General features: G+C 46.0%; 1 protein-coding gene across 4 annotated transcripts in view; it reads left to right on the top strand.

Annotated features, from left to right (window-relative positions):
• The window catches only part of DUSP29 (dual specificity phosphatase 29), a 52,955-nt gene that overhangs the window by 22,476 nt on the left and 9,326 nt on the right, over positions 1-21,153 (top strand). Inside the window, exon 1 of one of the 4 annotated variants that reach the window (XM_083146215.1) lies at positions 6,999-7,543. The exons of 2 other annotated variants lie outside the window; for them this stretch is intronic. The gene's annotated coding sequence lies outside the window, so the exon portion shown is untranslated. Of the gene's footprint in view, positions 1-6,998; positions 7,544-7,597; positions 7,911-21,153 lie in introns of those variants that run through there. One more of the 4 variants, XM_083146216.1, reaches the window with a different exon arrangement.

Genomic DNA, 21,153 nt, shown 5'->3' with positions numbered 1-21,153 from the left:
GTCTAAGAAGTTACCAGCCGCACCGCTGTCAATAAAAACAGAACTAGAAAATTTGTATCCTTGAAAGGAGATACACCCTGGTACTAATAACGAATCTAGAGAGGAAAATAGTTGAAGGCCGTTCACTTGGCCCGGCCTTTTACTGGCCTATTGGGACAATTTCTCAGAATGTGACCTTTGCATCCACAATATAAGCAAAGCCCTGAACTCAGTCGGCGAGCTCTTTCCTCTGGGGAAATGCGAGCTGCCCCAAGTTGCATTGGCTCCTCACTTTCCTCAGAGGTCACCGAGACATAGGGAACCACCCGGGTGAGAGCCCCGTTCAGACCTCTGCTCACGGAGGCGACGGTCAATTTTAATGGCTAATTCCATTAATTTGTCCAGAGTTTTAGGCGCTGGGTATTGAATGAGGCAATCCTTAATTTCGTCGGCCAGACCACAACGAAATTGGCTGCGTAATGCTGGATCGTTCCATCCGCAGTCATTTGCCCAACGGCGGAATTCTGTACAATGAGCCTCAGCTGTGTCTTTCCCTTGTTTAAGGGCCCTGAGATGAGTCTCTGCTGAGGCTTCACGATCGGGGTCATCATATAACAACCCAAGGGAACTAAAGAAACTGTCTAGAGAGGTCAAAGCTCGGCTGTCAGAAGGCAGTCCAAAGGCCCAGGTTTGGGGGTCACCCTGCAGTAAAGATATTACTAAACCGATACACTGGGCCTCGGACGTGAAAGAGCGCGGTTTGAGCTTAAAATACAGTTTGCAGCTCTCCCTGAAATTAAAGAAGGTTTTGCGATCCCCAGAGAACCGATCTGGTAAGTTCATTTTGGGGTCTGAAACTCCTGACTCTGGGGGCCTCGTCCTTTGCTCTTGCGAAGCTACCTTTAAAGTCAATTCCCGCACCATCTGGGTAAGCCCCTGAAGCTGGTCAGAAAACGTCTGGGGAGTGGTACTCATAATACAAAAAAAATAACCAAACAATAACGGAAGGAGATATCAGTCTGACTATGGCCTGTCTTTATTTTTAGGCCGGTTATAATGTTACGGTGCCTACTATGGCACAAGGAGAAACGATAGGTGGATGTAGACAGGTGGTCAGGCGTGAGCCCGTAGCCGGGACCGCCGGTTAGGACGGCCACAGCGGATGCTACTCTAACTCTGTTGAGTCCCTGAGGCAGATGGTAAACCCCTGCAGAGCTAGGCTTCACCTGTGGCCGCCGCGTCCGAAGGAGCGAGTTAAGCCCGCTCCGACCCCGATGCAGCCAGGTCTTATGAATTGACAAGGGGTAAACGATCGCCTAAGGGTACACAAGAGGACTGCTAACTACCGGGCCTAGCTGGGAGGTAACCCCTGACTGCCGGCACCGGGCCAAACCGGGATGCGACCAAGTCGCAGACACAAGGGAAAGGGAAGAGGAGTCCCCAGCAGGCTACGCCCCAGGTACGGCGACTCCTCAAAACCAGGCTAGAACTAGAGGACACACCCTACTAGAAAAATACTAAAGAAAGATAAAAGAATGTACCCACAGAGGGGATAGACCACGGCGGGCCCCTGGAGATGAGAAAGAGAGTGAACCCACGGAGGGGTACGGCCACGGCGGGCTGCTGTAGATGGATGGAAGAAAAGGAGAAAGAGCCCAAGGAGGGGCACGGCCACGGCGGGCCACTGGAAACACAGAGCAAGACCGAGGCTCCACTGGAGCACTTACGTGACCCACGAGATTAGAAGACAGTGGGCCAGACGCAGGCTCAAGATGAAGCAGGTCTTCTGGCTGCAGACAGGATTCCTGGACAGGACACTCCACGGAAGACTGAGGAAGCAGACACAGGAAGCAAAAGGGAACAGGACGAGGGCAGTGGGCTGGGAAGCCCAGGGGACCGGAGTGCAGAGTAATCTGCAAAGCTGGGCAGAAAGCTTGAGGCAAACTATGCTGGCAGCTATAACCGGCGTCTGTGCCCAGCAGACGCCGGCTATTTATTTGAACTTTCGCGCCGCCTGACTGACGTCAGGCGCGCGCGTGTCCCCTGCCGCTGGACGGACGCTCGGGAACGTTGCCTAGCAACGTCCCGACGCTCCCCGTCAGAAGGAGGCTTGAGACGCTGCCGGGCAACATCCCCTGCAGCGTCACAGCGTACAGCATCCGCCGTCCGTCCGGGTGCCTCGCAGCCCGGACGGCGGTGCGCAACACACTCCTGAATATTCTAGGTTGTTATTCTACTCAGGTCTATATCGCGCCAAGTTCGGTTACTTCAGTTCTCAACTCCAGTACTCAGCGCCACCTACAGGTCATGTGTTGCGGATTTCTTTAAACATGTACAGGCCAGTTAGTCTATTTTACTGGTTTAATAATTACCCCACCTACTTCCATGAACAGAAATCGTCAAATCATGAAAAGTTGGGTGCACTTATAGATAGAGATAGATTATATCAGGCTTGCCTACCCTCCCAGAATTGCCAGGAGCCTCCCAGAAATCGGGTCCACCTACCGCCCCTCCCCCCCCCCCGGAAGGTGGGGAAGTCTCCCGCATTGACCCCGCTAATTGACCCCGCTCCCCCCTTGCTCACTGGTTTAATTACCTGAAAATTGCAGGTCCGCGGAGAGGAGTGGGGCTAAAATGACGCAATCACTGCATTTTGCGTCATTTAAGCCCCGCCCCTCACCACAGCCCGCGAATCACAGAGTTTTCGGGCATGGGGGGGGGGGGGCAGGGCCAATTGATATGAGCCTTGCTCTCGCCCCCCTGACGTGTTGCCTCTCCGGGCTTCTCCCGGAGAGGTGAAATTGAAAGTAGGCAAGTATGGATTATATATTTCCTACATCCCCATTCAGGCACTAAAATCAGCATTAACCATCGTGTGACATGCACAACTAAATATATTGTATATATGCTCACGTGTCCATGCTCATTAAATTATATTGGCAAAACTGAAAGAACCCTTAGGGAAAGACTTGCAGGGCATCGGTCCTCCATTAAAGCAGCGTTTGAGAAGGGTGGCAGTGATCAGCCACTAGCACGCCACTTCTTCTAGGCCAAACACAGCGTTGCATCTCTCAAAAGTATTATTATCGATCACATTCCTGTCTCATTGCGAAGGGGGAATAGATCCCTCAAACTGCTTAGGGCAGAGGCCAGTTGGATTCAAAGACTTGGCACCCTTTCTCCGGGTGGCCTGTATGAATCCCATGGGCTGCATTGTTTTTTATAACATGCAAACCTTTAGTGCATAATCTTATGTAAATGTACTTGATCTCTGATGAGAACTAATTAATTCATGTTCTGAATTTGATTGTTTAACTTGAACTACTATGGGTGCTTATTTTAAATTTATTGCATTCATTGAACTAACGTAATTTCTATTTCTTTGCAAGCATTCTGATGTAAAGCATTACTGTGTAATTTTTTCACTGAGTATATTTCTATTTTGTATCACTCGTATTGGGTGTTATTCTTGTATTTGTGACAAGGCGATGTCAGACACACAATTGATGTGGATAGCTGAGGTGAATGCTGCGGCGAGCTAGCGTCATGTTTCCATGACGACGGGCTGCTGCGTAAGCACCTATCAGCTGGATCCATCAACCTCCTGGGCAACAGCGTCGACGCGCCATCTGAGCGCCGAGTGCTATGCTGATACCATAGCAACGGCAGCCGGATGATGACGTCCATACGCCACGTGACCCGGAAGAACGTGCAGACGGCGCCTCCTTTTCGCGGGGATTGGTATGTATAAATTCTGATATTGTATGCACTGTTTTTATGTATCCTGATGACGAAGTAATGTATTAAACTTCGAAACGTTGATCCAGCTCCGTTTCTGTACCCAGGGCTGCCAAGAGAAATCCTGGGCCCCGGTACAACAGCGTCACGGGGCCCCCCTGGAGTGGCGAGCAACAGAAAAGAGGTGTGGCCATTAAAGGATATAGGGGTGTGTACCACACCATATACCCTTTATGCAACACAATAGTAGACCCCTTATACTTGCCCCTTACACATTATGCTACACAGAATGAGCCAAAATTCTAATCGATTACTTGCCGCCCCGTTCGTATGCAGCAGTGTGGACAGAAGCGTGGGGTGGTGGATATGGGTTGCGCCCATGGGAGTAAGGGGTCGTGGTCACGGATGGGCAGATAGCGCCAGGGTCCCTGCGGACGATGAGAACTAGGTAATAGCTCCCATCCTCCGCAAGGACCCCACTGCTGTCTGCCCATCCGTCACAGGGACCCTCTGCCCCCCTGCGCTGCCCAGACCCCTATGCCATACAGCAGGGGTGGCCAGCCCACGGCTCCTCTCTCCAAGATCTGTGGCTGGCACGATCATCCCCATTTGAAGCGCCGCCTCTGGAGTATAAGGCTCCCAAGCTCACACACGCAGCAGGGAAAGCGGCAACAGTTCTGGCAAGAAGCAGCAGATGCCACTACTTGCAGTATCGCCGAGCTGAGCTGCCGGTATCTGCTGTGTCCCCCAAAGCTACAGATCCGGCGCCAAGAGCAGCTGCATTGTGATGGCCAGCGGTATGTGCACCTGGAGGGAGAGGGGGGATTGTGTCCATTAAACCTCTTTAATCTCATGTGATCCTGGGCAGTATGGTCCCACCCAGATCGCATTCCATATATGATCCGTCATAAATGGGCCCCATGTAGCCTGTTCCCTTCACACACATTGGAGGTCATTCTGATTGACCACAAAGCTGCAAAATTTGCAGCTTTGCGGGTCATCTAAATACCTCCGATTTCACGCATGCGAACGGATGTTTTACATACAGTAATCATCGATTTGCAGCTTGTGTGCCGGGCAGTGCGGTCGCCGACCATCAAATGATTGCTCAAGCGCTCGCAGATCTAAGTCAGTCTCTGCTGTCTTAGATCTGTGGCGCTCCTGTACCAGAAGAGGGCGGGCAGCTGACATCCGGTGACATCAGCTGCCCTCCCCCGGCACCCACGTCATGGGAGTTCCCATGGGCGCAACCCATATCCACCACCCCACGCTTCCGTCCACACTGCTGCATGCGATCGGGGCGGCAAATAATCGGTTTGCCGCGCCCGCTCACAAAGTGGCTGCACATGCACAACATCACTCCCCTGTGTGAACGTGCGGGGGGGCGAACCAACCTGAATGAGGGCCATAGCCTGTTACACACACACATAGCCTGTTACACAAACACACACATATATATATACATACAAAGCCTGTTACACACACACATATATACAAAGCCTGTTACACACACACATATACATACATAGCCTGTTACACAAACACATATACATACATAGCCTGTTACACACACACATATAGCCTGTTACTTACACACACACACACACACATATATATACATACATACATAGCCTGTTCCTTCACACATACAGAACATAGCCTGTAACACACACACACACACACACACACACACACATATATATACAAAGCCTGTTACACACACACACACACATATAGACATACATACATACATAGCCTGTTACACACACACACACACACACATATAGACATACATACATACATAGCCTGTTACACACACACACACACACACACACACACACACATATAGACATACATACATAGCCTGTTACACACACACACACACACACAAAGCCTGTTACACACACATACCCTGTTACACACACACACACACATATACACAAAGCCTGTTACACACACACACACATAGCCTGTTACACACACACACAGCCTGTTACACACACACACATAGCCTGTTACACACACATATATACATACATACACAGTCTGTTACACACACACACATGCTTTTTGTCTGTTCCCCCTGTCCATAGCCATGCATTGCGGGCGGCATTACCTTGTGAAACAGGAACTTGGAGCAGGACAGCCATCGCTGACCGGCAGGGGCTGGCTGGCAACTTTCAGCCTGGGGGACAGACACAAGCAAGTGGCCCAACTTTTCAAGGGGCATAGCCATGACAATAATGTTCAGGGAATGGCTTGTGTAATGTGGGTGTGGTTTAGGCACATGTGGGGTTTACCGGTATGCGCAAAAAGTTTGATATTCAGTTTTTTTTAAGCTCAGTTAAAATTAAAATCCATATTTTAAAAAAAAAAATTGTCAGCACTTGCTCTGACATCTCTGGCCACGCAATTATGCAATTAAAAGTTTCCGATTAGCTTAATTAGTCTCTTCCCATGCATTGCACACAGCTTCCATGTCCCGGGCACAGGACAGGTACTACCCCTAACAATTCACCCACTCCCTACATACTACCACTAACCCCACTATACTACCACTAACCCCACATCCCTCACACACACACTACCTAAACTACCCCTGACCTGCACGTACTTTCCACACACACACACACACACCACACTAGCCCTAACCCTGCTTCCCACATACACTACCCCTAATCCATCACTTGCTCTTCTATACCACCCCTAACCCTGCATCTGTTCCCTGCATGCACTACCCACCCCCCCGCTCCTTGCACCTGCTCCATTTACACACTACACCTAATCATGCACCTGCTCCCTGCACACACAACACCACCCCTAACCATGTTCCTGCTCTGTTCACACACTACGCTACCCCTAATCATGCACCTACTCACACTACACCACCCATAACCCTGCACCTGCTCCCCGCACACACTACCCCTAATCCTGTACCTGATCACACTACACTACCCCTACCCTGCACCCACTCCCGCAGAAATTACACCACCCCTAACCCTGCAGTTGCAGAAACACTACCCCTAACTACACCACCACCACCCTGCACCCGCACACACCATTGGCAGGCAGGCTGCTTATAAAAAAAAATAAAAAAATCCCTTACCCACAGGATTTAGGGGCGAGTTGCACTAAGCTTTAAAAGTGATAAAATGGAGAGTGATAAGCAACCAACCATTCGGCTCCCGTCTGACATTTTCCAACACAGTCTGTGACATGGCAGACAAGGGCTGATCGGCTGGCTGTTTAGCACTCTCTATTTTATCACTTTGAAAGCTGAGTGCTTCTGGCCCTATGTCTGCAAAAAAAAAAAAATCATGCAACTAATTTTTCTTAATTGGAAAACATATGTAATGGGAAAAACAAAGATACCAACACATATAACTTGTATACAAACACACACAAAAAAAATATATATATATATAGACTTTATTATGTAAACCGAGCCCCTGCCATTGATTGCTAAAGGAGTGGAGTAGTAGTCTGTCCTCACCTCTGCCCTCTCTCTCCTGCAGTCTGGACTCTGGGGGCTCCATAAGGTTTCTTTTAATGCTGCTCCTCTTTCAAGTGCAGTTAGCACTACGCAGTGCAGCAAACCCCGATAAGCTCCGCCCCTTTTCACTCTTTTGCCTCTGGAATTGCTGGGAGAGGAAACCTGGCTCTCCATTGGTCAAAGGCAGCCATCTTTTTGTAGCCAGCTACGGGGGCAGCCATTTTCTGTTAGCCCCGTGCTGCTACTACTACATAGGTGAGAATCGGCCGTGGCATGGGGAGCAGCAGGAGGCAGGACGGAGCATCATGACATGTACCTGCCTCTGGTAGTCAGGTGGGCGGCCCTGTAACTCATAAATTATACTGGCCTGGGGGGCAGATGGCACCCTGCCCCCCGCCTAGCCCGCCTCGGGCTTAGGCACATTCGGGGGCGTGGCCTAATCGCGGACCCGTGGTCACGCCCCCTTTAAAAATATATATATATTTTTTTTTTTTTTTTTTTTATTTTTTTTTTGTGTGTCGGGACCCGGGCCCCCCTGGTAGGCCCGGGCCCAGGTAAAATGTACCCGCCCCCCCTGCCTCTCGGCGGCCCTGTCTGTACCCGTTATTTGATGTGAGTGCCGCCCTACAAATCGACTACATTGTGGACCCCATGACTGGGAGCATCCAGGGGAAGGCACCCCGAGTGAGTTTCTTTTGAGGTGTGCTCGCCTATCCTGTACATATATATATATATATATATATATATATATATATATATATATATATATATATATATATATATATATATATATATATATATATATGGGAGGTCTGGCACTCCAGTGCCAACAGGGAATGGCACAAGTGTATTTGCCCGGGTGCTCACATAATTCTTAGATACGGGTATCGATAACAGGTGTAGAGTGTGCGGCCTCTGGGTTCTGGAGGTCTCACAATACCAACCCAGCACCCTTTTAAAATACTTACCTCTCGGTCACTGCCGCAGATATCACAGGGAACATGGTGCAAGTGTCATGCTTATGGAGATCAGCTCATGCGCAATATCTAGATTATGGGATGCGCAGTGGATGCTAGCAAGTGCTAGAGTCTACAGCACATAAAGCCGATGTATTGGGGCAGGGCAGGCAACAGGGGGGGGTCAAAGGGGACACCTGTACCGGGCCTCAAGCTTGTGAGGGGCCCCAAGGTTCTGAGGAGCTATGGGGCTGTAAGCATAGCTGCGGCAGTGCAGTGCCTAGCAATGGTTTATAAAGGCACCCCCTGGTTTTTATTCGGATTATTTATTCAGCATTAGTGAACATCAATTTTGTTTCTTTTGTAACAATAAAAAAAACAAATTCAACATGCAGTATACCAAAAAATGTTTGGTACTTGTGAGTTATCCGGGCTGCCGATTTCTAAATCGGGTCGGATCGGGCACATCGCATCGCATCGCATGCGACCATCGGATGCGATGCGATGCGATGACCCGATTTTTCCATAGGAATCAATGTTAAAATGGACTGAGTCCATTTTAACATGGAATTCAATGGGAAAAAGGGGTCCTTTTCATACCCCTACTATCCAAGTGGGCATGGAGCTGGATATAAACCTGTGGCGAGCGTAGCGAGCCACCGAGCTCGAAGCGTGGCGAGCCCCGCGAGGGGACACAGAATACAGTCGCATCGCATCGCATCTGATTGTATGCCTTAACTTAAGGCATACAATCAAAAAATCGGCAGCCCGGATAACTCACAAGTACCAAATGTTTTTCTCAAGGGGGCGGGGTTAGGGGGGCCCGCTGAGGTATCAGGTGTACCGGGCCCCAAGTTTTCTGTAGCCGGCCCTGATTGGGGGTCCCACACACGGTGACCGCACTCGTACCCTCTCCTGCGTGAATCAGAAGACAAAGTTGCCAACTATCCATAATTTACAGGAATAGTCCTGGGATTTAAGGACTTGCCCCTTGATTATTATTTTTTTGCCCTGGAGTTTTTATCATTTTTCTATATTGAGTAACTACACAATCATAAAATAAATTCTGCCCTCTTACTCTATGCAGACATTAATAATGTGTACTATAAATAAGTTCTGGGACTTAGATGTATGATGCCAACAACAAAAGCCCCCTGGAAATTACTGGAAAATTTTGACAGCCGTTCCCGAGGCGTCATGTAATACAGACAAACGATAACATCCTGAATGAAATCACTAACATGGTAGCAGGGGTAAAAATCCTTATAATCCTATATTAACTAAGCAACTGGTCCTGTAATTGCCACTACTTAAATACAACTTAGCTTTTAGTAATTAGGTAAATCAATAGTATGTGCAGTAATAGAAAATATAATAATGGCAAATTGTAACCAATTCAAGGTACTGACACATACTGTAATATATTTACATAAAAAATTATAAAAAAAACAACCAAACAAACATACAATCTTACTTACAATTTATTAGAAATGTTTTCATGGGGAAGGTCGACAGTCAAAAAGCTGACATGGGGTTTTTCACTTTCTGTTTTGAGCCGACATGCGGTATTTCATGCCCTACCATCCACTAGGGTATGGCGGGAGAATAAAATAGTGTGCCGAGCGTAGCGAGGCACCATGCCCAAAGCTTGGTGAGCGCAGCGAGACATGCAAGGGGACGCGGTGCTACTATGTCGACATTCGGGACAAAAAAAATGTGAATAACCCCATGTCGACCTTTTGACTGACCTAATGACCCTGTCGACCCAACCCATGCTGACCTTCAGTCATGTTGACCTAGTGGCGTCGACCTTCAGTCATGCCGACCTAATGCTTGTTGACCTAGTTACGGTCTATTCGATGATCCATACCCCAGCATTGTATTAGAGCAATAATAGCTTGCAGAACCCAATTATCAAAAATAACCTAAGTAGGGGGTAAACTCAATATATAGAGGACAGAAGCATTTCCATTGTATTGCTAAGCATTAATTAAATTACAATGGTTCTAAATATGAACGTCTGTCCAATCTGTGCAAGAAGCCTAATTAAGAATTTCATGTCCCAACATAAAAGAAATAATCATTAACAAAGGATTGCCAAGTTATAGAATATTGAGCATAATTATGCAGATATGAACAGAACAGCAGCACTGTACAGTATGCATTGCAGGCGGCCATGGCAGTATCAGCTGAATTTAATCACCTACTCTAATTGCAGTGTTCAGAGGGTTGATAAATGCATGCAATGAAAATTACTCCATACAGTATATTCACTTTAACAGAACTCCTCTGGTCTGGAACTGCTAAACTCACGCATTTCTTCTCACAGGGAGATTTTATCAAAGTTTTATTGTACTTTTTGATTATCAGATTTTATCACATACCTCCCAACATGACCCTCTCCAGGAGGGACACAATGCTCTGTTTCTGGATTTTCCTCTGAATGTATGATTGCCATCACCTGTGTTGAACAGGGTAATTGATAAGAAAGGAGTTTTTCAACACAGGTGATGCAGTTATTCATTCAGAAGGAAGAGCATTGTGTCCGTCCTGGAGAGGGTCATGTTGGGAGGTATGCAATCATTGTCGTCATAGGCAGACGCATGGGGGGGGGGGGGGGGTGTCTGGTTGCCTGGAAACCACCTCCTCTTGGCAAACGCCTTCAATTGTGACAACAATAGCACTAGTATATAATATGACCAATAGAGCTACCACCACATCATGCAGTGTAAGGGACAGAGCAGAGCTGCTGCACATGCCTAGTGTACCAGCTTCTTTGTCTACCACATTTAACACCTTGAGTGGTGGGTTTTGCTGGGGCAGGACAAACCTACCAGGGCAGGTGTGTCCTGCCCCAGCAAAACCCACCACAGAAAGCTGGAACCCCCCCCCCTTCACCACATTGCTGCCGCTCTCCCCCCTGCCTAAGCCGCCTGTGACATTCAGCACTGCAGTGACGTCTGCAGCAGGCTGGGGGATGTTCGCGGCGGCTCGGGAGGACTCGGGTGCCTGAGCACTTCCGAGTCCCCCCAAGCCGCGCCGACCATACCCGAGCCTGCCGCCGACGTTGCTGTAAAAGGAGTGACGGGCCAGCTGGCGGGTTAGGGCAGGGGAGCTCAGCGCACCGATCGCCGGAGCAAAGGTGACTGGGGGGGGAGGGGGTGGCGCACACCAATTCTATATTAGTGGTATGCCCATAAATTTTCCGGGACAGCCCGCTGCGGCAGCGCAGCTGAGCCCGGAATATTTTTGGGCATACCACTCAAGGGGTTAATGTGTGTGTGGATCTAAGCCCTCATAAATTGCAATTGAACAGAGAGCAGCTGCCAGGAGGAAGAGACAGGAGCCTTACCATGAAGTGGGAGATTGTGAGCTTAGAAAGTGCAGTACTGGTTCTAATATAAATAAAATTTATATAATAATATATATAAAATAATATAAATAAATAAAATGATATATTATATGTTTAAACTTTTCCTATTTCAATGTTTGAAACTGCCTATATAGACCAATTTTCAAGGCTGTTACCACTACCCCAGACTCCCGTTCTTACTCCAATGCTCTGCAGAGTGGGAGATTTTGGATTACATTTGGAAACCCCCCTCTAAAAATTCTGCGTTTGCCTCAATAATATGGCAAAATTCTGCCAATGGCAAAGTGTTAGCTCAACTAATTATGTGATACATAAATAAAAAAGCAAGCATGGTGACAAGTTCTGTTCAGAGTTTCATGTGCTCTCTGTAGATGACATGTGGAAGGGAGAAGAGAATATTAAATGTATTATTACAATAGTCCCTATAAAAAGAAGACACTCTTCTGTGTGCATACTGTGTGTAACTGCATGCCACGTGCTGCGCACAGAATAATATCATAGTACAGTTAATCTCTGCTTCTAAATTAATAATTTATGCTCACTACACATTGGCAGATATACTGGCCAATCAGTTGAGTGCGAGCAATATGTCTGTAAATGGGGTCATTCAGACTATCAGATCAGCTGTGCAGCACAGCCGATGGCCTATATATATATATATATAAATATATCTATCTATCTATCTATCGATAGATAGATAGATAGATAGATAGATAGGAAAAAAGTGGTGTAAGTTTGTCCCAGTTGCCCGGAGGCAATATAAATATTGGTGCCTCCAAATAGCGCAATCAATAAGGTGTTTCTCTCCAGTAAGACAGGACCTGGGTTCTAATACTGGGTGTGATACTTCCAAATATGATGTTAGGATCGGGAGTCAACCACAGAAGCAATATCAATGGCTCTCAATTAACTGACTCAAACTGGCAGGGGAGGAGAGGTGCCTCCTTGGGAGCAGGAGCGTGGTGGCCAATGACTTCATGCCTCCCAGAGTTACGCCTATGTATTGGAACATCAGTGATTGACAGCTCAACTTAGCAAGTACACATGCAATTCTGCCCACCCAGTATTGGCGTCAGTCACAACAGATCAGGCAGTGTGTATAGAGAACGTGCTGCCTGATCGGCCCAGTGATATATCTCTCTGAGTGTAAGAGAAAAAAATACCATATTACTTGTTTATATTATAAAATCATGACTTAAATATGACTGTATTGCAGGTAATTTCTATATTCTATTTCAATATCGTAGGTCCAGACTCAATTACTTGCAGACCCTCCAACATGACCTCTTTCATCAGGTACAAAATGCTCTGAGACTTTCCTCTAATGTATGATATCGGTCACATGACATGAAACACCTTACTCACCAATGAACCAGGTCAACTCAGAAGATGGCAATCATACATAAATAGGGAAGTTCTGGAGTTAATTTTGTACTATATGGATTGGGTCATGTGTTTGGTCTCTAACGGTAACACGCCACAATACCCCTATTCCATACTGCAAACACGCACATATACATATAGTGTATGGTAAAAGACAATAAATGGGAATAGAAAATGTACAGTCAGGCCATTTAGTCAAAAAGCATGCCACCACAATGTAGTTCTAAGCACGAGATCAAGACAGACAGCAAACAGAAATATCAATAAACAATTGCCACCAGTATTGTCCCCAGTGTCACTAGTATTCCAGAACATATTAAAATGTACTGTACTGATTAACAAGCTACTTATAATATATAAAAAACATGCAGCAGCGGTCACTGGACCCGTGTTCAAAATTCCAGGCCAGACGCTGGAGTTTGATCGGAACCGGTATTTGTAATAACAATGGCTTTTTGCCGAATTCCATAAACAACTTGTAGATAATAATTTTGTGGCAGAAATTTCCTTGTTTCAATTCTAAAATGTTACACAAACTTAGAATAACTTTGAAATGACCATTTATATAACAAATATGCCGTCCTACTGCAGCACCTGACCATTGTACTAGTTTCTGTCTGTAGTTGGCCCTTTTATAAGGCAAAGTCTCAGTGGTGGCGAGTCATTTCAGTCATGAATCAATGTCAGAGTCTTCAGTAGAAAGGTCACCGACCCTGTCACTTGGTGATTTCAAGACGATTTTTCTTTAGTCTCAAACTGCATTTGTCATTGAATGACTGTCTGCGCTGTGTAGACAATAGTATTTAAAGAAAAGAAAACAAGGACACTGACAGCTATTTTCACCAAACCTAGAATCTTATCTTATGTTCCTGGTATGTCTTTGTAATGTTCTGCACAGGCCTCTGGGTGCTCGTATTAGGGGACCGATTAAGACTCATTTGTTATAGGCCGAATTCGTCCCCGATGTTTGGTGTTTCGGAAACCCCAGGAAAGAGAAGAGGGGGCGGTAGCAGGAGAATGCCCAGCATTTTATGAGCGTTCCCCTATGAACGCAGGCGTAGTGATGCAGCCTAGAGAACAGGTCTGACGCAGGCTGTTGGTCTGTTTAATATCTATATTAAAGTAGCATCTTTAAGCTACAGTAGGTACACACTAGGCGATGTATCGTTAATGAGATCATTAACTATATTGTTTGCAGATCGTCCATTGTGTATGGTCAATATCATTAAAGATGCGCACAGTCACGGGTCATTAATAACCCCCCACTGCCATCTTTACATGCATCTCAATCTAGCACAATATCTGCATGTACGGAGCAGGGGGCTAAATAATGTCCTTGACCGGTATCTGTGTGTAGGAACTATATCGTTCTACTGTGGCACCATGGGCGGATTCAGGGGGGGGGGGGGCACCTAGGAACGTGCCCCTCCTGTCATTTCTAACATTTTGTAGCTGAGGACCAGGGCTTTCCAACGAGCCCAGCCCTGCATCGCTAGCCCCCCGGAGACACCTCCGGTCAAAGCTGAGACGGTTACCCCCTCCTGTTCTTTGAGGGCAGATTTCTCGGGAACCAAACAGCCCAGTTTAATGAGACCAAAAACATTTGAAGCCCCCTCAAAGTTCTCATGTAAATGGGTCCATTGGTTCCGAAGATATAGCCAGTTAAACGATATAGCCTGTTAAAGGGGGGTTCTCTCCCCTCACAACAGAAAATGCAGCACTAGGCTAGTATAAACTGAGCCAACCTGGGAATGTCCCTGCATGATCCTGGGACCATATTCCCAGGTAAGTCCCTTCATTTTCTGGTGTGAAAGGGGTAGTATTTCAAATAGCCAGAACCTGCATTGCTCTTAATACAGTCGGGCAGCCCCTGCTCTCTGCCCGGCTGTCAATAGCTATCACTTCTGCGTTATGGCGGCTGTCCCCCAGTTACTGCGAGAATGTATTCCCCTTGGCAATGAGCATGTAATCCCACATGGCAACAAGCATGGAACCCCTGGCAATGAGCATGGAATCCCTGGCAATGAGCATGTAGGTAAGCAGCACTTATGTAGCATAATTAATAGTCATTATGGTGTTTGGAATAATACGTAATGGACATTATGGTGTGTGGCTTAACATGCAATGGGCATTATGGTGTAAATTTTTAATGTGCACCTTTGGTGCACAATGTCCATGTTTATGAAGCATATTGTGAATTTTGGCACAATCCATGTGACATTATGTGAATTTTGGCACAATCCATTTGGCATCATGTGTAAGGGGCAAGTATTTTGTTGCATAATGTGTAGAAGTGGTATATGGTGGTATAGGCGCGCGCACAACTACATCCTTCACTTTTGTTGCCAAGGTGGGCTTGTGTATTTTAAACGTCAAGGTCTCATTTTCCACCCTCTTTCTGCCCTCACCACTCTCTTAGCATGTACACTGGCACCAGTAACACCCCCTCTCCCCCTCCCAAACCCTCTCCTATCATGGTGCCCCCCCCCCCCCCGTCATTTTCTCCTGGATCCGCCCCTGCACGGCACGACTGCAGGAATCACTTCAGTGTGTACCCAGCATTAATTCTAGATTTAGTTACCGGAGTAAAATTACTTCTCTGCAGTAGCAATAACAGGCATGGGGCCTGATTCCGGCATGCTGAGGGCCACCCAACACAGGGCAATCCGCCCAGCATGCAGAGTCCATCCTCACAATCCGATTGCACTGTCTTTGAGTATGTCAAATAAATTGCAAACACAACACTTTTCCAAGGAAGCAGCAGTGGCTGCATCTCCGACCACACCTGAATGATCCCCCCCCCCCCTAAGTATTTAACAATCCACACAAGCAGTACCGAGCACACTGGGTACAATTGGCATGCTTGTTGCATGAACTGTAGAAATACAGTATGATATAAACCAAGCAGACTTCTGAACTATGGTGAGTCAGAAGAGCATGTTCTGAGCTCTGATTGGAGGAGGAGGTCACAAGATCATCATCAGCAGCAAGGGAGAAGCTGCCATAAGTGCAGGGAGGGCAGCTGCTATAGGTCCGGAGTTGAGAGATGCCCACCTTCCCTGTGAAAGTTGCATATATTTCCCCAGTGGATGGTATATTGGGGCTCTACAACCATTTGCCTACAATATACTGTATTTAATTACACCCCTGGACCTGCTCATTGTAATGTGGTATAAAATTAACTGGAGGGCATTATAATAATATTACATACTATGAACAGGAGACACTGTAATGTGACATAATATGAACTTCAAACACGGTATGTCATAATTGGCACAATGTACTAGGGAAAATGTATCCAAAAGCCAGTTTCCAGGTCTTTGGCCGCCTTTCCAAATGTAATAAGCACTGGACACCAAGTTTTCCGTTTGCTTTTGCTGGCATTACCCTATAAAAGTCTATGGGATTCAACACGGTTATCTGAGAGGTTTTCAATCTGATCCCTCCCACCACACACACTGTGGCCATTGGGGGTGAAACCCATAAGCGCCAGCATCTCAAATAGCAGCTCTTATCGGAAAAGCGGTAATTGGTAGGGTAGTACTTATGTGATTAGTATCAATGTGGCAGGATGTACACAAAATGGGTTAATACATCCCTCCCAGTGTCAATATTGGGATACTGTCAGAATCCTCACGTGACTGCCAGGACACAGAATAAAATGCTGGAACAGCCGGTGCTGATGGGAAAAGGCAAGAGACCGCTAGCCAGGGGAGGTTTTTCAACAGTTCATTATGTTGACATTTCATTCCAGTAGTCATTATGACATGAATAATGACGGTCACTAAGCATGCGGCCATTCTCCTGTCGACGCGTCATACTACACCCCTGCTACTCATCTAGATCTGTATAGCTGCTGAGTGGCATCTGGGTAGCAAGAACATCCTGTTCCTTTCTACTGCCGATATGGAATAAGAATATTATACCAACCCATGGGTGCAGATGACACCGTGCCCTATCAGTCCAGCATGGTATCCATAATGCGCAATAATAATAATAATAATAAATAATAATAATGAAACCAATGCTCCCAGTCAAACTGCATTATCTAACATGATCATTCATAAGGTCTGACTGCAGCAGGTTAGAACCCTTTGCTTCCAAGCCTCCTACCAACCTTGCAATAAATAGGATTTGGCTGGAAGCTTCTATCCCGTCTAAATTGACAATGTGGAATTACTCTTTAGTGCACAGGTCTTCAACCTGTGGCCCTCCAGATGTTGTGGAACTACATATCCCAGCATGCCCTGAGGGTTTTTGGCATGCTCTTATAGGAAAAAATGTGGCAATGCATGTTGGAACACGTAGTTTCACAACATCTGGAGGGCCACAGGTTTAAGACCCATGCTTTAGTACATACTGTAAGATGCAGTACTAAGAGGCCAGCATAGTTTCACCATCCGAAAGCTGCAATCCTTTGGGAGTTCTATTGAAGATAAGATGTTGCTATAGGCAACAAATCAGATTATATTTATCTTCTAGAAGGTGCTAAATAAGTAGATTTGTATTGGTTGCTATAGGCAACATCCTATAGAACTCCCATCTTAGTATATAAGCCCCAATGACTTTTCCATTGAATGGATAACGTAGGTGGTTGCTAACCTATGTCCACCCCTAGTTTATGGAGAGTATTATAGAGAGCTGGGTAATGAGCGTCTTAAGTTGTACTTGAATATAGACAAGTCTTCATTGTGGTTTTACAAATCTCAGGAATTCCCATGTGAATAGGATCTGGTTTGTGGCACAGATGGAATACATCACTAGTCTTTGCAACAATACAGTGGACAAGTTTCACTTATGCTGAGCACACACTGGCCGATATATCAGCCATTCAATGGAACAGCCAATCATGAACGCATTGGCCTAGCTGATGACCGATTTATCTGCTGATATAGAGGTGCACGTGCTGTGTGTACAGGTGGTCTGCTGACTGACCTACACAAGCTGCATAGGCTGACGGTAACTAACGTCACAACTGGATGGGCACATGTAATTGCCTGCCCAGTTGTGATGTCATACAACACATCAGGCTGGCAATTGTTAAGTGAGTATGCAGATAGGTCGCGAATCAGCTGGACCGCCGATCCATTGTCTCAGTGTATACAACAAGACTTCCTGGCCTTATGTAACTAAAAAAAGTAAAAAATGTATCCGAGATTCGCACCATGTGTTGGCACCTTTAAGGTCCAAACACAATGGGAGACTATGCCCAGTGTGTATGGACAGCGATGATCGCGTTCATCGCTGCGGGGAAAGCCGCTCAGTGCATACACATTAAGTGGCTTCCCCCCTGTCCAACTACGACGGAGGGGGGGGGGGGGGGGAGGAGGACAGTGTTGCATAGAGGAGCGCTATGCAAAGCCATCCTGAAAGCCGCTCATCTGCTGGTATAACTGCTATCCCAGCGATGTTGCGGGAGCGTGCAGCAGCGCTCACTGCTCATCGCCAGGCCATACACACTGGGCGGCTTTGAGCTGAAAGCCGCTCAAACCTGCTGTTTTGAGTGTCTTTCAGCTTAAAGTCACCCAGTGTGTATGGGCCTTTAGACTTTTGCTTGGGGACAATGATTTTGTCTATTTGGGGTTAGTATCATCCTTACTAATATTATTGTTGCTTAAACTGACATATATAATATATATGTAATATATAACTTTTTATTGATTGTTGGGTCTTGTTATTCTCCATTGTGAATTGTCTCTTATTGCCATATTTTGATAACCTAATACAATTAAACCAATTAAAAAAAAGAAGGTACAAGTATCAGGTTTAACAAAATGTTCAGTGTCAATAAAAGGAAATTGTCAAAAGTAAAATTCAGCTGCTGTAACATGATGTCAAGGGTCAGACAGCCGGGCAAGAAGGAGAACAGAGTTTCATTTGCTTGTAAAGACTGAAATTACACTCCAAGTTCTTATTGAAGGATTCTCGGGTCACTTGACCTGAACAAGATCTTTACTGATCAGCAGAATGGGGAGTCCTGTGTGCATATCTGGTAACGAACATACATAACTAGATATTACACTAAGCAGCTGTTAATGAATTATAAAACTCAAGAAATGCGGCGACTAAGAAACACAAGTGTGGCATGATTTATGCATCTCGCGCTTTTTAGTTGGCAAAAAATGTACATGCCCAGAAACATTGTGTTATACTGTTATGATAGAATTCCTATGCACCCAGTGAATCAGCAAGAGCACAAGAGACTTTCTGTATTATTGTCTGCAGTCCAGGGCAAACCCAAAATGCTCATATGCACCATCAGCACATTTCTGAAAGGGTTCAATGATGTCTTATTGCTATACCGGATGTAATGCACCAAACTCAAACACACCAGTGGTGTGAAAATACCATTGGTACCGTAAGTGCAGCAAGCTGCTCACACCAAATTGGATCCGCCTTAAAATTATATATTGCCAGTGATTTCATGTGGGAGATAAATCACCGGGAGCTCACGCGGCCAACCCTTCATGGTCATTGGTCGCAGGAGCTCCTCCGATTATGGCTAAAAATTGCTGGTCGCTGGTGCACAATGCACTGGGCACCAGCGATTTGTAGTCAAAATTATGTAGAGAGCTTGCAATTTTCAGCCAAAATCACTGGTCGCTGATGAAAACAGTACACTGAGCAATATATTGCTGAGATATTGCCAGTACACTGAGCAATATATTGCTGAGCGATTTTAAGTCAAAATCGCTCAGCGACCAAATCGCACCGTGTGTACACAGCTGTAATATGATTTTGACTTCACTTTCTGAACATTTGCATATGAAGCATCTGCTCTCAAGCATGTATTTGGCTCCCGATGTCTCCTGCACTAGAGTTTATTAAGCTGAAGTTATACTTAGTGCCTTGTTAATCACCCCACTTGACTTCAGTACTCCAGTTGCTTCCAACCTTTAAGATTGAAGACTTACCTTTAAACTTTACAAGACAACCTTTAAAAACTTTACTTGTTCCTTCTATTTTGTGGGGGTTCCTAACAGTAAAACTAAAACATTATTGCAGGAGCCCCTGCTGAACACTATGCAAATCATTTTGGTAATTTATTTTGTCCAGGTTATGTAACAGGCTGAGTAAAATTACCAAGCAAGTCTGAGGTGTGAATGTACCTTCCCTGTACATTAAGGCCTGACCGCAAGCCTGAGGTGTGAATGTACCTTCCCTGAACATTAAGGCCTGACTGCAAGCCTGAGGTGTGAATGTACCTTCCCTGTACATTAAGGCCTGACCGCAAGCCTGAGGTGTGAATGTACCTTCCCTGTACATTAAGGCCTGACGGCTCCCCTCACTGGGCCTGTACACACTGGGTAATAAATAGCTCAGTGTTTAATGGGCTTCTGTGAGATTGGAATGATATATATAATGCAGCTTTCCCATTGCCTTAACATGTTTAAGACCCAGTAATCCAAAACTGTATTTAAAACAGGTCTGAGACACTAAACCACTTTCACATTGCAGGTGAAAACAGTTTAAAATAACATTTATTACCATTCACACATTCAACCCGTTTAACCCCCCAGGAACAAGTTTCAAGCCATAGAAATAGAGCCAAAAAATGGCTCTGAAATGGGTAGGACACTGATTTTTAACCGTTTAACAAATACCGGTAGCACCCTGGAGCTTTCACACTGCAGCTCTACCTGTTTTAAAAGGCTAGAAAAACGTCAATTTACCGTTTAGGAGCTACAGTGTGAAAGGGGTATTAAACAGCACATAAGATACAATTTCCCAATTCCTATCATTGCAGGAGCAGTATAACCCTTATATTGGCTAGCGCTCCTGCTATGAAACGGTTTACACACCTATACATTTGGCGGGGCATTCACTTGGTATCGGGCCATCGATTGTATAGGTGTTTATCCATCTTTACACATGCCCCCTACTCCTTCCCAACTCCCCTTACAGTCACATCGCGTGCTCCTCTAGACTGCACTAAACCTTCTTGTTCTCTATCTGCACTATCCAGGGTTCATTGTTTTCATTCCCATTCACAGTCTATGATAGGTTAACTCTTCTCAGGGCAATAGTGCATTAATTCCAAGATTCAATTGTTTGTGTGGCCAAGCAGCCAGCAGATGGACCTTCACATAGCACTAGGAAAGCCATTGAGGGCCTGATTCAGAGTTGATTGCTGATGTCTGAGTTCACAATCCGTTCGATTATCAAATGATCGCGCATTCGTACAGATCGTAGCATGCATGAGCCAAAAACACTATAGAAATAGTGAAAAT

The sequence above is a fragment of the Crinia signifera genome, chromosome 6 (genome assembly GCF_055691185.1).
Source record: "Crinia signifera chromosome 6, ASM5569118v1, whole genome shotgun sequence".
NCBI classification, from domain to species: domain Eukaryota; kingdom Metazoa; phylum Chordata; class Amphibia; order Anura; family Myobatrachidae; genus Crinia; species Crinia signifera.
This window is presented reverse-complemented; position numbering and strand designations above follow the sequence as displayed.